This window comes from Hemiscyllium ocellatum, chromosome 10 (assembly GCF_020745735.1).
Source record: "Hemiscyllium ocellatum isolate sHemOce1 chromosome 10, sHemOce1.pat.X.cur, whole genome shotgun sequence".
In the NCBI taxonomy this organism is placed as follows: Eukaryota; Metazoa; Chordata; class Chondrichthyes; order Orectolobiformes; family Hemiscylliidae; genus Hemiscyllium; species Hemiscyllium ocellatum.
In genome coordinates, this window is record NC_083410.1 from 36,771,976 (window position 1) to 36,790,433 (window position 18,458).

Sequence of the window (18,458 nt, forward strand, 5' to 3'; positions counted from 1 at the left end):
GAGCAAAAGCTTGCAGATTATGAAGTTATAGAAAATAATGAAGAACCAAATCTTGTACAGCTATGAGAAATAAACTATCAGAATTGACAGTGTGTCTGATGATGGACAGGTCAGGTTTGATTGTCAGTATCAGGCCATTGATAGCAATAATCAACTTCTAAAGTAGCAACTAAAGTCAAATATTTACCAAAAAGGGGAAAAGGCCTTGTCTATTTATCCTATCCATTTTCCTCATGATTTTATAAACCTCTATAAAGTCACCCCTCAGCCTCTGATGCTCCAGGGAAAACAGCCCCAGCCTATTCAGCCTCTACCTATAGTGCAAATCCTCCAACCCGAGCAACATCTTTGTAAATCTTTTCTGAACCCTTTCAAGTTTCACAACATCCTTCCTATAGCAGGGAGACCAGAATTGCATGCAGTTAGTTCTTTTCTTAGGATCATTAATCCAGTGATTTGTAAATTAGAACTGTACATTTTTTTGCACAGTTATAATTTAGTAAAGGTGACACTGGATGTCTAATCCAAATGTTTGTAACTGCCTTCCATTTCTGTTTGCAGATCATTTTTTCTTAACAAGCAGAATTCAATGTAACATTTCTTTATTTTATTTTCTGGGTTTCATTCTGTCTGCTTTCACGTTTCTCTTCGGTTTCTTTTTGTCCATGCAGAGGAATCTCGATTATCAGGTATTCGATTAACCGAATTTCGGATGATCTGAACGAGATCCTAAGGTGCCAATGCATGGCTTACTATGTTATCTGGTATTGATTATCTGGCATTCGATTAACTGAAAGAAATACTCCTTGCCTGTGTCCTTTGGATAAGCGAGGTTCCTCTGTACTAGCTTGTAGGTTATGAATAGAAGAATGGCATTGCAGATTTCTGCCTATAGGTGGCAGTTGTACCAAATAAGGACTGATGAAGTCCCATAAACTCTCCTCTACCTTTTCACCAATTTAGAGAAGGAAAACAGCAGAACCAAGCAAAATCGTCATACCAGCAAGCTTTCTTAAACCAGGGAACATTTTTCCAGTGTTTCAAACTGTGTTTTCTACTATTTGGAACCGTACTGTTAGGACTATTTAACTTCCTTTTATTTAAAATTGGAACAGCTGGCTCATGGGTATTTTTTAAAGAGATGTACAGAACTTACTATGTAGCCTTTAGTTTTGCTTGTATTTGTAACTGCAGACTTCTCAGTTTTAAGTAAAGGTACTCCTACAAATCCTTTTTATCTTGAAGGAACATATTTTAATCAAAAAGGAGTTAGCTTTGTCTTCTGGCTAGTCAATGTCCAATTTGCAGTCTTTACAGCTACCTGTACTCAGGAGAATTAATTGTCTGAATTTGCTGATGTCCAGAGCTACTTTGAGTTGAATTATTATTGTTGCATGTACCAAGATATAGTGAAAAATATCGTACTGCACGCTAAACAGACAAATCACACCTTACAAAGTATATTAGGATCAGAGAACAGAATAGGCAAAAGTGAGGATTGCAGATGCTGGAAATCAGAGTCTAGATTAGAGTGGTGCTGGAAAAGCACAGCAGGTCAGGCAGCATCCAAGGAGCAGGAAAATAGACATTTCAGGCAAAAGCCCTTCATCATGAATGAAGGCCTGATGATTTTCCAGCACCACTCATAGAACAGAATGTAGAGTATAGTATAACAGCTGCAGGGATGGTGCGGAGAAAGATCAGGTCTAATAGATGAGAGGCCCATTCATAAGTCTGTTAATAGTGGGGAAGAACTTATTGGTACGTGTTTTCAAGCCTTTGTATCTTTCTGATGGAAGAGAGGGGAAGAGAAATTTCATTTTGAGGTTACAAAAACAATAAATCAACACAAGTGGAGTTTTATTTCAACTAAGTTTCAAAAATATGTTTCAAATGGAAGATTTGAGTAATAAAGAAAGGCTGGGATTTTTTCAGTGGAGCAGAGGAGATTGAGAGGCTACCTTATGGAAGTTCATTAAATAAAGAGGGGCATAGATAGAGTTAATGGCAATTGTCTTTTCCGTGGGATGGAAGATTTCAAGATAAGGGAGCACATTTTTAAGGTGAGAGGATAGAAATTTAAAAGTGATATGAGGGACAAATATTTTACAACAGAGGGTGGTTTGCTTGTGGAATGAACATCCTGAGGAAGTGGTGCATGTGGGTACAATCACAACATTTAAAAGACATTTGGATATGTATTTGGATAGGAAAGGTTTGGAGGAAAATGGGCCAGGAGTAGCCAGGTGGAGCAAGTTTAGTTTGGGATTATGTTCGGCATGGACTATTTGGACTGAAGGGTCTGTTTCTGTGCTGTATTTCTCTGACTTCTCTGACTTGATAGAATATAACCAAAGTGAGAGGGGTCTTTTATTATGTTAGCTGTTTTCCTGAGGCAGTGGGAAGTATAGAGGGAGTCATTGGAAGGAAGGCTGTTTTTTGTGATGGATCAGGCTGCATTCACAACTTTCTGTAATTTCTTGCAGTCTTGGGCAGGACAGTTAACATACCAAGCTCTGATGCATCTGGATTGGAAGCTTTCTGTGCTGCATCTATAAAGATTGATAAGATTTATGGTGGACATGCTGAATTTCCTTAGCTTTCTGGGGAAGTAGAGGCGTTGATGTGTATTTTTGCCTCTAGTGTCGACATGGAGGACCTGACAGATTGTTGGTGATATTTATACCTAGAAACTTGAAGCTCCACCCCAAAATCATTGATACAGACAGGGGCATGTCCTCCACTTGGCTTCCTGAAGTTGATGAGCAGCTCCTTTATTTTGCTGGCATTGAGGGAGAGGTTGTTGTCTTTACACTACCCCACTAAATTGTCTTGGATTTTCACCCAAAATGTCGATCCTCCTGCTCCTTGGATGCTGCCTGACCTGCTGTGTTTTTCCATCACCACATTCTCGAATCTCAGCTCCTTCCTGCACGCTGTCTCATCATTGTTTGAAATCCAACCAACTACAGTGGTGTCATCAGCAAATTTGTAAATGGAGTTAGAGTTGAATTTGGCTACAAAGTCATGAGTGCATAAGGAATATACTAAAGGGTTGAGTACACAGCCGTACGGGACACTTGTAGTGAGGATTATGGTGGAGGAGGTATTATCGCCTCTCTTTACTGATTGCGGTCTGTGGGTCAGGAAGTTAAGGATGCAGTTGCAGAGGCGGGAGTAGAGTCCTGGGTCTCAGAGTTTGGAGATGAGTTTGTTGGAATGATGTTGTTGAAGGCAGAGCTAAAGCCAATAAATAGGAGTCTGACGTAGGTGTCTTTATTAAGCAGATGCTCCAGACAACAGTGTGCAGCCTGGGAGATGGTGTCTGCCATGGACCTCTTGTGACAGTTGGCAAATTGTCCTGGATCAAGGCAATTAGGGAGGCCGGAGATGATATGTGCCATTCCTAATCTCTTGAAGAACTTCATAACGATGCATGTCAGAGCCACTGGCTGGTAATCATTCAGGCACATTGCCTGGTTTTCCTTTGGCACTGGGATGATAGTAGATTTTTGAAGGTGAGAACCTGACATCACAGGAAGAAGAGGTTAAAGATGTCTACCAATACTCCCGCCAGCTGGTCCGCACAGGATCTGAGTGCAAGGTGAGGAACTCCATTGGGGCAGGTCGCTTTCCATGGGCTCACCCTCTAAAAAGGCCAATGTGAAATCTGCAGTGCTGACTACAGGTACATCCGAGACTGTCGGGGCAGGTGACATCATTTCACTGACCTATTCAAAACGAGCAAAGAACGCATTGTCAGCAATTCTGTTTAACTTCACTTTGTAGCCCATTATATCATGTAAGCCTTGCCACAGTCAACATGTGTTTGTGTGGTTCATCTGGGATTCTTGCTTAGACTGGTATTGTCCCTTGGTATCCCTGATGGCTTTGCAAAGGTTGTAACTGGATTTTCTGTATTGGCCAGGTCACTTGATTTGAACACCTCAGATGGCAGTAGGGAGTGAATATTCCAGTTCAGTCATGGTTTCCAGATTCGGAACACTTTGATTAACTCCTTTAGCACGCCATCTTCTACACCTTTACGATGAAGTCTGTGATGATAGTGGCATACTCATTTGAATTGGCTGCTGATTTCTTGAAAATGGACCAATCCACCTTCTCCAAGCAGTCATGTAATCTATTACCTTAGACCAGCATTGTATGACTTGATGTACCAGATCCTCGTGCTTCGGTATCTACTTGTAAACTGGAAGAAGGAGCATAGCCTTATGGCTCGACTTACCAAAATGCAGGCAGGGGATGGAGCGGTCAGTGGACTTGATGGTTGTATAACAATGGTCAAGGGTGTTAGACCCTCTGGAGGCGGGGGTCGTGGAGGTGATGTGTTGGGAGTGGAGGAGTTGGGAGACATGTTGACTGTATTTTGGCAGCATACTGTTGAGGTTGACCTGGTTGAACTCACTAGGTATGATGAACAAGGCCTCAGGCTATTCCGTCTCAAGGCTAAATGTGGTGGTGCACATTTCATCAAGTGCATTCTTCACTTCCACATGGAGTGGGATATAAACTGGTGTCAGGATAGCAGAAGTGAACTCCCATGGGAGGCAATAGGGATGGCACTTCACTATTAGATATTTGAGGCCTGGAGAGCAGTAACTTGCCAGAGTCATCACGTCCAAGCACCAAGAGGTATTGACCCAGAGGCAGATCCCTCCGCCTTTGCCTTGCCCACGAATGCCACAGTCCATCCAATGGATTGAGAATCCTTCAGATTGTATAGCACATTTTATACTTGGTCTTCAATTTGTTTTCCAACTTTCTACTGCCAAGCTCTTCGAGTCTTTTCTTACAGATGGCTATTGGTGCTTGTGGGTTTTGCCTACATCAGGATATTTCGCCTGATATGACAATATTCCTGCTATCACTTGTAACTTTAGAAACCAGGCATGGATAATGTAGTATTAATGAATCCAAAACAAAGTAATTATAATGTATGGTTTTATATATAAATATTATATTCACTAATTTCTAAGAGTTAGGACTAATATTGAGCTAATGGGCTATAACAAAACAGCATGTATTTAATAGCATGTCATGCTTCAAGTGATCCAAAACATAATGGAGTATGAGACCTTTAAACCTTTAGGTCACAATGGTACAATGTAGTGATGATATCATGAACCTGTGTCTTAATGGTTTATTGGCATATTAACATATTGAGCATTAAGTACAATGCAACAAACACTACCAGCATTTGGTTCCAGTTGCATCTGATAGCATATCCACCAGCTGGAAAACCTGGGGTGCCCTGAATGTGGAGTTTAACAGCCTAGGATGGCTATCGATCACTAATGAACAGGTACTCCAGCACCCCACCAACACAGAAATAGACTTTCTGGAAATAGATGGGAGACCCTGGATCATGTAGGCAGTTTGATATGCTGGCCAGTAGCAAGAAACTGCTCCCCACCCACTTAAATCTGGCGTCATTGTCTTTGTCCACCTATATATTAGTCTGCCTCCCATGACCTGATTCTCGACAACTGGCTCTTAACTTCAACTTCATCCTGAAGATTAAAATTCCGGAATTTCTGTCTGGAATCACCAAATCTCTGACAGTTACTTTAGCAGGATATCAGTGCCACATCTGGAAAAATGGCATGAGAAAACACTTATCTGGGAGATTCTTGCACTGAGATCAAGGGACTCAAAGGAAATTTCACTGCACAGTCCATTTGAAGTATTTCTTAGTCTTGATGGATGAGATTGGACCCAGAACTCTCTCCTTTATTAGTAACTGCCTGGGAATGGGTCAGGACTGTGGTAAATAGAAATCATGCCCTGCCGATCAACCAACACACTGAAATAAATCCAGTCTTTAATCTTTAACATTGCTACATTTAATATGGAGTGTCACTCCTCCCAAAGTAAAAATATCTCTGCACCTTTAACAGAGCCTTTGAAAGTATATCTCCCTGTTTTAGATCTAGTTTGAGGTTGCATAAGGTATTGCTTTCAATCTTAATAAATGCTATGAGGCTGATCAAAAGAAGTCTCCTATCATTTGCATTTAGTTTTAATAATATTTGAAGTCTCATCCAAGAAAGATTTTTTTGGCAAACTTCAAATGCATTTACCATAATTTCACTGTTTAATAAACAGATACTGTAAATGCAATTCCTGTTTCTTTGGGGAATTGTGGTACTTTTAAGAATGTGACCAATGATACCCAATCTTTAATGTCCCACGGGAAATAAATGGGAACATTAAGCCTGCCATACGATGGGATGGTAAAAATTAGAACCACATGTCTTCACATTGCACATTTTGTTTGTGTGTATTACAAGTAAGTAAATATGGCCAGTGAGTCCAAGTCTTTAATGTTCTTTAACACAAATATTGGCATTTCAAGACATGCCAAGCGAAACATTATTGCCTCCCTCAATAAAAGACTAAGTGCTGTTTGACAAATGGATTTTTAATATGGAAAAACAAATTGGCCATTGCATTTCCATTTTACTCAAATGGCTTAAAACCCTTGAATATTTCAGAGGAATTTATTAGCTTGCAAAAAGTTTAAAATGATAAGCCAAAACCTGCGACTTAGCAAATATTGTTTCTTGCTGATAGAAAGCTTTCAAAAATATGGAGATGGTGATTTATGAGTTTTCAAATCACAACATTTTGAAAAGTAATTGCGTATTCATCATAATTTATAAGGCCATTCTCAACTTTTGAAGTGTGCCTTGGATCTTGCAGAGTTCAGACTACTGCAGACGGGCATTTCAAATCCTATAAACCTAGTGTCATATTGTTAACATGAGATGTTGATAATAGTAAAGACTAGGGCAGCAAGGTGGTTCAGTGACGAGTACTGCTACCTCACAGTGCCAGAGACCTGGATTTGATCCCTGCCTGGGGTGACTGTGTGGGTTTCCTCCAGTTTTGTGCCACAATCCAAAGAAGTGCAGGTCAGATGAATTGGCCATTATAAATTGCCCATAGTGTTAAGTAGATTAGTCTGGGGTAAATATAGGGTAGGGGTCTGGGTGAGTTACTTTTCGGAACGTTGGTGTGGGCTTGTTGGGCTGAAGGGCCTATTTTCACACTGTAGGGATTCTAAATGTAAGAAAATGCTTGGCTACAGCTTGAAGTCATTAATCTCAAGAAGTGATAAGACAATTCAAAGCTGATTCATCCCAGCAACAATCAGGTGTTTGGCCTTGTCTACCATTATTTACAGATGGTCAAATGTTTTTTACACCACATCAGTCCAGCACATGGAGAGACTGTTGAGTCTCCCTGATGTCTCTTTCCCCCAGGCAGTATTTTCTGCGGAAGATGGCTTTGTAGACATCTGGCACATATGTCCAAACCATGACAACCATGAGCTGCAGCACTAATGCTGGCTCTCAAAAAACAGGTTTCAGAACCAATAGACATGATATTTTGATTAGAGTATCATTCCTGCTTGTCTCCTGCACATCGTTGCCAACCCACGGCCACTTCCTTCGGTCTTTACAACAGCTTGGGGTCAGTGTATGGAGACCAAGAGTTATTGTAAATAGGTGAATTTTATTTCTTGGTACTTAGGGGAATTTTAAAAAGCCTGAAATTTGTGTACATTTTGCCACATTATTGTCAGCCAGGGCGATATTTCTTAAGTAAACTGTGAAAGGCAACAGTCCTGTTGTTGTAACCAAAAACAATGCCAATGTGTTGATCTCAGCTTGAGAGGAAGGTGAAAAATGCAGGATGAATACAAACTAAAAAGACTTTGTTAGATGTTTCAATGAAGCATCTGTGTTCTTTTTAAAGGAGAAGAACTTTTAAAGCATATAAAATTGCTCTGGGCGCGAAACATACTTTCACCCAAAACCCATTCTAAAAATGAAAACAACTTGAATGAAACCAATGCCTGAGACCATACTTGACTTGAAAACGGATGTGAATAAGGGAAGGCCTGAACGTCATCAGAGGAGTAAGTACATGCTCTAGTGTTCAGTTTGTGATAACAACAGCATTTGAGAGTCAGACTGAAAGTGAGGAGAAAAGAACAATGATGGAGTGGAGACAGTTTCTGCAGACACATCCTCCCAAAGGCACAGGTTTCCATTTTGTGTGACACTAATAATTACAAATCCTTGTCTAGATTTCTCCCTGCGGTGTTCTGGGAGCCAGTTTAGATCTGCAGCATGTTGAAGGGTGATGGGTGAATGGGACTTGGTGTGAGTCAGGTGGTTGAGTTCACGTTTATGGAAAGTGAAAGGTAGGAGGCTGGTCAGGAGTTCAAACAGCAGCAGCAACACATTCATTACTTGTGATAGAACGTCATGACATCATTTTAGGCACGAATGGCTACTATGTTGACAACAATGTGGGGCAACATTGAGACATCAGAACTTTGCATATTCACACTGACCAAGCACAAATGCATGTAAAATATGAAGAACCAAATTACATTGTCCATGGAAAGATTAGCTGGATAATCAATTGGTCAATATGGGACAAGTTGAACTCCCAAACCACAGATAGCAACTTGAGAGCATTTTTAGAGAGAGAATGCAACAATGGGAAATTTATAGTGAAGGCAAGGTGAATGCTGATTTTCAATATGGAGAATGGTTTTCAGAGCGTTTCCTTGTGTCATGCCAACAAATTCAACTTTACCTCTAACCCATATGACTGAGAAGTATTTTACCCTGACTCTAGCTGAAAAGTATAATTTTTCAACATGCTGCCTTAGTCTAACAAGAAAGAATGGAATTGAATTTTCTTATGTAAGAATTACAATTTAAATCTCACATAAAAAATAGTAACTGATTGGGAATTCTCTCACTTAATAACATCCTTATGGATACTAAATAGATTTCATGACAAGGTTAAAACTACTATGATAAAATGATATCCATAAAGGATTCGTAAAGGGTATTTAAAATAAAAATGATGTCAAATGTTTCAAGAGAACGTTATAGCTTATATAGTTTTGATATGTTGAGCTGAATATTAATACTTTTCAGCTGCTCTGCTATCCTTTGTCCTAGGGATGGATTGTGTCTGGAAGCAAGTGGAAAACTATTCAGATGCAATCTGACCTTACTTAGTTTTGCAGAGTTGCAGGAAATGGTTCTATCCCCTCAGGGGTATTTGTAACCCTGGCCCATGGAAATATAAATCACATTCCTCGTGAACTGATATTACTGCAGTGCTAATTTTAACCCAGCTGACTTCAGTGTCAAACATCATAATCAACTGACAATGCTACATCTGTGATGAGAACAATCATCAGTCAGGGTTGTGAGAGATATCAAGCATGCCTGTGTATGTGGTGTTTGGAGGTGGATGGAGTTTGGGGGAGGGGGGAGTAATTGGGTAATGGGGGAGGAGGTTGTTAGATGGGGAAATAAGTTATGGAATTGAGCCCAGAACTCTGTATTTCTCAAACTTGGCACATTAGGTCAGGCGTTAGTATAAACAGCCAAGCCATAATCATCTTGCTTTCCTATTTCTTACAGAACTCACAATTTTTTGAAAAATATAAAGTCCCATGGAGACGCAAATAAAGATTTTGGCTTGGGCAGCAGAATCAGTTCGGATACTGAGGTACATGGCGAATTAAAGCTGTTCTGTACACCGGAGAAACATATGATTCAGAATCAAACACCGGTTCATGCTGAGCTCACTGAGTTTAGCAGGATTTGCCACAGAGCTTCTCGAATTGGCCTCAGCACTCCCAGGTTTGGGAAGAAACATATCAGGCATGCTTCCCATTCAAGGCAGCTTGCTATCTTGTGAATTCATACCAACTGAACAACTGATTGCCCCAACAATTGACAACAGGATGTCTTATACAAAAGCCTATGATATACAAAAGCAATAATTACTCTGCAAGTGCAGTGAATTTTGGAAATGAAGGTGTGAGGAGGCACAACATTAAGCAAATTTAGAGTTGTGATTGTCTTTGCAAATGCAATGTTGTAGCCAATTTCACTTTCCCTGCAAGTGCTCATCTTGACTTTCCAAATGCAATAGTTCACTTCTCTCTCCTGAGCCTTCCAAGTTTGGGTCCATCTCTTTTTTCTCATTCCACATTTTGCCAAATCATTGCTTCTGTGTATCTGACTATTCCCACCTTTTTCCCCAAAACAGAGATCTTTTCTGGACACAATACAAAAGTGAAATAATATGAATGCTGAAAACCTGAAATAAAAACAAAAAGGGAGTGAAAATATATAGCAGGTCAGACAATATCTGTGCAGACAAACAGAGATAATGTTTTCCATTGACATGAAAGTCACACTGACCTCAGGTGTAAACTCTGTTTCTCTCCACAGATGTTGCCTGAATACTGAGTGCTGTGAACATTTTTCAAAATTACTGATCGCTCCCGTTTCTTTCTTCATTTCAAAGATCGTTGATCCTTTTCATATTTCAACTGCACCAGTTTTGTTATGGTTGTGATGGAGTTGTATGCTGAGAGTGGGATTTTTCTCTATAAGCTTCCCCACTTCCAACTCTTCCTTTCCTTTATGACTGTCCTGAAAAGCTGCCATTTTGACAATCTTTTTAACATCTCTTCTGATATCTCCTTATTTAGAACAGTTTTAAATTTTGCTTGCTAACACCTTGATGAAATGCTTTGGATCACTTTTCACAATGGCTAAGGAGTTATACATGCCATGTCATTATTATTGTATTTCCAATTTCAAAAGAAATTTGTGGGCGGCACGGTGGCACAGTGGTTAGCACTGCTGCCTCACAGCGCCTGAGACCTGGGTTCAATTCCCGACTCAGGCGACTGACTGTGTGGAGTTTGCATGTTCTCCCTGTGTCTGTGTGGGTTTCCTCCGGGTGCTCCCGTTTCCTCCCACAGTCCAAAGATGTGTGGGTCAGCTGAATTGGCCATGCTAAATTGCCCGTAGTGTTAGGTAAGGGGTAAATGTAGGTGAGTTGCGCTTCGGCGGGTCGGTGTGGACTTGTTGGCCCGAAGGGCCTGTTTCCACACTGTAAGTAATCTAAAAAATCTCATATCCAGGTAGTGCAGGATCATAATCAGACTGTACTAATCTATAAAAGGCTGTATAGATACACAGGCTGTACAAAAGACTGTACAGATACACAATCAGACTATACCGACCTATGAATGACTGTACAAATGCACAGACTGTACTGATCTATGAAAGACTACATAGATACTCAATTAGACTGTTCAATCAAATTGTGCAGATTCACAATCAAGCTCTGCACAGTCAGGTTGTACAGAATGATAAATTAGACAATATTGGGCTACAATTAGACAGTACACAACTACTTTCAGATAGCACATGACTGCAGTATAACTGAATATGTAGGTAATGTACGGGTGACATTTCTCTGAGATTGATAAAAAAGACCAGAGTAGTGAGATGAGAAGAAGCATTGTGAAGAGAGAGGTGTTATAAACAACACACTATGCCGGAGAAGCATGTTTAGTAATTGTGACATATGAAGGCAAATAAAGAGTGTTACAGCACTGATGAAAGTGAAAGAGCCTTACTATAGAATAAGGATGAATTAGGGATGTTACAGACCACAAAGAGTGATAATCTAATAAAAGGGAGCAGCCTATAAGAGTGTATATGTATTCCCCCAAAACCCAGAGATACTAAGGAGAAGTATCCATGAGCACTATCAGTGGGTTTCATATAAAATCTGCCAAAAGCAATAATCACCAATCAGAGCACACAGACTGATGTTCACATTGTACATCAACATCAATTAAACTAAACAGAGGCAAAATTAGACAGCACAGAGCCACAACCACAACAGTAGCATGAGAATTTTGAAGTTCAGGACTTGCCCTTAGAGTGGGGGACCTTATCATGCTAATTTTCAGCTATACATATGGACACATGGGAAGGGCCTCTGGAATGCTGATAGTCACATGAGACTCAGTAGGCTGGTATGTTTGCTAGTGGGCTCTACTGTATAGAGTGTGTGTGAAAGGTCAATAGAGATGGGACGTGATTTGACTGCAATTCTCCCTGACACTGCCACACCCACAGGTGAACTGCTTGCTGATATTCTATGTGCCAAAGCTTATATCTATATTTCGTGGTTCAAGTACCCAAAGGAAGCCAATTCTTGCTGAAGTTTTCAGAAATGATGAAAAGGTTTTTGAAAGAAATCTCAATTACAATGCAAAGTAGACTACATTAATTAATGACAAAACTAACGTCAGCTGAGTTACAAAGGCAGCCCAGAAATACTGGCTGAAATGGTGTCAGCATCACTGCATTCTGCAATGGACAGTTGAACACATTGGGCTCTTACAAAACTATTGCTTAATCAAACTTATTCTGGCCAATTTACCACAACAGCAATGGTGTTGAAGGTGATGCATCTAGAACTATTCCATTTGATGAATACAACTTGGATCTTTCAGTGAAGAGTGGCAACTGAGGACAGTCACCATGACACAATCTAAGAGAACTACTCCTGTCTCCCTTTCTGTGCAGCAAGCATGAAAGTTCAAGTTAAATCTGTCCCACAAATTCATAGCTTGTAAGAGCAGATAGGGAAAAGGTTCTGAGGAAGGGTCACTGGACCCGAAATGTTAACTCTGATTTCTTTCCACAGGTGCTGCCAGACTTGCTGAGCTTTTCAAGCAATTTCTGTTTTCGCTTCTGATTTACAGCATCCAGGGTTTTTTTATTTTTATTAGAGAAAAGATCTCCTTGAAAATAAGTGTCAAGTGAAGTCTGGTCACAGCCAACAACCTGGCTGACAGTGCTTGACCGGTAATGTCGACTGCATGAGCACCGTGGAACATTAGAAAAGTGACTTTGACACAACAAACTTTCTGATCTGTCACGCCTAGGTTTCTGAACAGATATCAGTTAAATTTTACAACCCGCTAATATTGCGAGTACTGTTTGCATGTTTGAACGAATTGATCTGGCAGTTGTACTACTTGCAAGTTGTTTTTGCATTAAGTACAAAAGGCCAGATATCGAATCACCCTTGGGGTTGCAGTAAGATTAAAAACAAATGGCTTGAAAATCAGGAACTCCATAAAGTGGCAGCACCAATTCTACCATTTTTCCTTCAAGCATTCAAGATGCTGCCAGATATGGAAGCTCAATGTTACCTAATGCCATGCAGTCTGTTTCAACAGTATTAATTTTGTGGGCTTTGGAGTGCTCTGCTTATTTCACAGAAAAGCAACATAAAGACATTATAGTCATAAAGTCATATGGCATGGAAATAAGCCCTTCGGCCCACCATGTCTATCTTGACCAACAAATGGCAAGCTCCTCTAATCCCATTTACCTGCACTTGGTCCATAGCCTACAATGCCCTGGAATTTTAAATGAATGTGCAGATGCTTCTCAAATGCTGTGAGAGTACTTGCCTCTAACATCCTCTCAGAATGCACATTCCATGTTTCCATTCACAACTAGGCGAAGTTTTTTTTCCTCAGATCTCCACTAAACCACTTAGTCCTCACCTTAAACTTAATTCTCTAATCTTAGACACATCTACCAGGGGGAAAAGATTCTCAAAATCTACCCTGTCTATGCCTCTCATAATTGTGCATATCTCAGACAGATTCCCCCCTCTACTGCAAGGAAATCAAATCCAGTGTATCCAATCTCTCCTCATAACTGAGACTTTTGATGCCAGGCAACATCCCCGGTGAACCTCCTCTGCACCTTTTCCAATGCAATCACATTCTTGTTTAATCTCACATTGTTTCATATTGCTACATTAAGCAATTACATCGAATCACTCCCCTGTCTACAGATCAAAAATGTTAACTGGTTAAATGTTAGCTGAAATTTGTTGGTGAAAAGATTAAAAATCTAAGACTTTGTTGTTACATGCTGAGAGACCCACAGTCAAAGTATACAATAATACACACAAACTGGTCTCAGTAGTCTTCAATCCTTTTTCCAAATAAAGGGGATACTGTTAAATTCTGTTTGCTGTCCCGACTGGATAGCAGTCAGATGTCAGGATGGTAGTTAACAGCAACAAATGAAGCGGTAAATTCTTGCTTTAATAATATGGAATCTGGTCTCTTGCAGTGACCATGAATTCCCAACGCAACCTGTAACTTCTGAAGACTGAAAATTCTGATTTCCACAATGACCTCCAAGGTGAACTTTGCAGTAATCGTTCTTGACAAGCTCTAAATTAAAAGAAAATCTCTATAATAACACTAAAGAATTTGCTAATCTGACATTTGCTTCAGCGATTTAATTGAGGTCAGTCTTTGATCATGCACAAGAACAATGATCAGTAAATTAAACCAATCAACAGTAATTAATTACAAGAACAATGGTGGGTGCAAGAGTCATACAATTGGAGATGAAAATTTGAAAAAGTAGTTAGAGAAGGTATTTGGATATATATGGCTTTGTTTGCAATGCCAAATGTGTAGAGGTTAACCAGACAACATAGCTATACTTTTCCAACCCAGAGATAAAATGTAGCAATGTTAATTCCTGCTGTACATTAGGGAGACTCATTAGAATGAACTCTATTTCATTGACAAACTTTGAGTTCTATGTGAGTCACACAATGCAAGAGAGATTTACATATACAGTCATATAGATGTGCAGCACAGAAATAGGCCCTTCTCGTCCAACTTGTCCATGCCGACTAAATATCTTAACCTAATCTAGTCCATTTGCCAGAACTTGGCCCATATCCGTCTAAACCTTTTCTATTCATATAGCCATCCAGATGCCTTTTAAAAAGTTGCCCCTTAGGTCCCTTTTAAAATTTTCCCCTCTCACCCAAAACCTATGCCCTCTAGTTCTGGACTTGCCCACCCCAGGGAAAGGATGTTGACTATTTTCCCTATCCATGCTTGTCAGGATTTTATAAATCTCTATAAGGTCACCCCTCAGCCTTCAACGCTCCAATGAAAACAGCCCCAGCCTGTTCAGCCTCTCCCTATAGCTCAAATTGTCCAACTCTGGCAGCATCCTTGTAAATCTTTTCTGAACCCTTTCAAGTTTCACAACATCCTTCCAACAGGAGAGAGACAAGAACTGCACACAATATCCCAAAAATGGCCGAACAAAAGATACTTATATAGCACCTTTCACTGCAGTGATTGCCATTGTGCTATCTAAATGTAACACTAATGACTATAAAAGAAGCAGGGCATTCAGCCCATCAAGCCTTCTCCACCATGCAGTAAGATCATGAGTGATCTGATAACCCTCAATTCCGCCATATCCCTTAATTCCCTTACTGATTTGTCTATCTCAGCCTTGAATATATTTCATTACTCAGTCTCTGCAGCCTTCTGCAATTAAGAATTCCACAACCCTCTGAGGGAAAAAAATTCTTACTCATCCCTGTCTTAAATATGTAACCATGTATTCCCCTCTGATCCTAAACTCTCCCCCAAGGACAGCAATCTTTCAGCATCAACTCTATCAAGTCCCCTAAGAACCTTGTATGCTTCAGTAAGGTCACCTTTCATTCTCTGTATTCCAACGAATGTAGACCCAATCTACTCAACCTTTTCTCATAATACAGTCCCTCCATGGCAATATCAGCCAAGTGAACCTTCCCTGAATGGCCTCCAATGCAGTACATCTTTCCTTAGATAAGGATCCAAAACTGTTCACAGTATTTGAACTGTGGTCTGACACAGTGGCCTTGTGTAGTTTGAGCAAGGCAGCCAACATGAGCCTTCAACCAGCTATGGTGAAGTCACTGAGTGGCTGTCCACAGGAGTATGAGTGTGTTGGAATCTTCTAGTAAGAAAAACTGTATGGGTTAAATACTTCATTGACAAAATAATTAATTAGAATATTATGGAATATAAATGAACGCCTTATTGTATTTGCATCTTTGGTTTCTTTTTGTGACCATGAATTTATGCAATTTTGTGAATCTAGAAGGATCTAAAATGGTTAACAAACTCAAGGGACCAAATTGCTGACCACTTTTTGTATATTCTTGTCAGGTTTCATCCTTTGGTCATGGGTGCCTTCAGCGATTGGAATACAATTGTAGCATAATTTCATTTCATACTTTGAAACCTCTGATGTGCTTATTTCTAGAGAAGCCAAATTATTGACTTGTAGCCATTTGTATTTGTTCTTCTCATCACAAATGTGTAAATGAACTTACAAAGGTCCAGGCTCTATTGAATTGTAAAATACTGCACTGCTAGGTCTAGAAGACAGACCTAATCTGGACTCAAATCTAAACTCAAATTACTTGACTGGACAAATGAGGCTGTTTCACATAAGGTGGTTACAATTGGAATATTCACAAAGTCAGTTACATGTTAAGCCCTCATCATACTCATCTATATTGATTCAATGTGATTGTCAGCCTTGGATTGTCTTCATTCTGAATGAAAATGTTGTCTTATTCAAGGACTTCAGCACAAAATAAAACAACACCGATTCTCCTCCACTGAGGCAAGTGAAGCACTGTTGGAGAGGCTGTCATTAAGCTGAAGTGTTAAATACAATTGTGCATAAATATTCCATGGCATTATTTGAAGGGTGAGTATGAGAATTATACCTGGATTCCTGGCCTATATTTATCCCAAATTCAACATCACAAAAACAGATTATTATACTTTTTACTATTACAGTGCTGTTTGCATGAGTTTTGTTCTGTGCATGTCTTCCATGATTAAACCAGTGACTGTACTTCAAAAGTATTTAATTGGCCTTTGAAGTACTTTAGGACATCCGGTGGTATTTAAAGTGTCTATGTAAATACAAGTCTTTCTTTTTTCCCTCATAATATGACTAGTTTCTGTAAGTACAGTGTTTGTGAATCATCAACAATGCACTAATTCAATTATTAACACCTTCCAATGGAACTGTAGGGTCAAACCTTTTAATTTTATTGGACTATTTGAAGAGAAAGTAAAGTATGAATGTCCTTTTTATAGAAGAATGATGACACATTCAGAATACTTATAATTAACATGTGAATTGTTTTATTGAAATTGAAAGATTTAGAGAAGACTAGTTCCTGCTTGAGGATGCTAATAATGGCCATTAATTAAGGGAATTACTTAAAATATGTAAGGCATCATTAGCATTTTTAAGCTAATTGGCAATTTCAATTCAAAATGGAGAACAGAAAGTGGAGCCTTTAGGTTTTCCTTCCTATTTATCTGAGAAAAGGCTTATTGTATTTTAAAACCCATAAAAAGGGTTTTAATTAGCTGAGACTTTAGATGTTATGCCATTCTGTCCTCAGATGGCTTTTTTTGATGAAGTGCTGTCAGAAACAAATAGACCTGGCATCTGCTAAAGCCAGTTTAAAATAAGAACTTCTATAAACAGGTCCTGATGACGAAAGTTCTATCCCTGCCATGTATCATGTAACATTAACTGAACTGGAGGAGTGGGTGGATATAGATAAGTTAGAAATGACATGGATGCAAATAACCCAGTACTGTCACACAGTCATAACCTTTGGTCATCAATCTCAGTACAGGATCATTATTAATGCATTGCCTTTGGGTTTTATTTTAATTTAGTCTGGAATGTGGTCCTTCAGCACCAGGCACCATCTAGCAGTGGTACAAAGGAAATTAGAACAGTTTAACAGAGGGGCTCAGAATTTGCTGATGTTCAAATCCAAACAGTCATTGCATTTTCAAAAGTGACAGCCAGACGTTCAAATCATATGCGCGGAGTCACCACTATGGGAATGGTCCTCAATACCTAGTAAACTATGCACCTCCGTGATTGTTTTTGAGAGAGGACTGTTTCTTTCTGTAAAAAAAATCTCATATCGGATTACAACTGGAATAAACAGTTCAGCTCCTGGATCCTGCTCCCCTATTCACACCTGCCAATTCTGATGAAAGGTAATCCAGGAGAAACACCGTCCTGCTCTTTCTCCCCACAGATGCCATATGATCTGTTATGTGTGTAGATTCCTTTATAAATGTTAATGGAGAAGTGTAACCTAGAGGAGTGTACTATTTACAATGGATATTCGTTCAATGTTGCAGATCCATCAGGATATTATTGCAGGGCTTAACTTTGAATCTTTAATCAACCAAGGTCAACTGGTGGAACTCTGAAGGCTAATTTCCTGTGACCACATAACTGACTACTTTGCCCCCAGACCTAAAGGGGATCTAACTCTCCTTGCCTCTCGAACAAAGAGGTTTCACCCATATGGTTTGCAGAGGTTGGCTATAGTGTGCCCTGTTTGTGCTCCTGGCTCTTCAATGCTGACTCACCAGTCTGGTTCTCTGCTCCAACTTCTGCTCCCATTCTCCTGGTGTAGCATCCATGGCTCAGGGCTGCTGCCAGTCTCTTTGGTTAGATATCCAGCAGTTGCATACCTTCCCCAATTCCCTTTCCTGGTTCTTGATCCAACACTAGAGACTTTCCATCCAAGTCTGAGCTTTTTGCTCTTCCATCTTCGCCTCTTACCCACAGCGTCTGGCTCTCCACCACTCCTTTCCCCTCTTCCCATTTGTCAAAGACCTTGCTCCAATCAAG

General features: G+C 39.8%; 1 long non-coding RNA gene across 1 annotated transcript in view; it reads right to left on the reverse strand.

Moving 5' to 3' along the window:
- Window positions 1-18,233, reverse strand: part of LOC132819391 (uncharacterized) — a 43,075-nt gene extending 24,842 nt beyond the window's left edge. The window contains exon 1 of the long non-coding RNA XR_009645074.1: window positions 18,194-18,233. This is a non-coding gene — a long non-coding RNA (uncharacterized LOC132819391). The remainder of the gene's footprint in view (window positions 1-18,193) is intronic.
- Window positions 18,234-18,458: the final 225 nt, after the last annotated feature.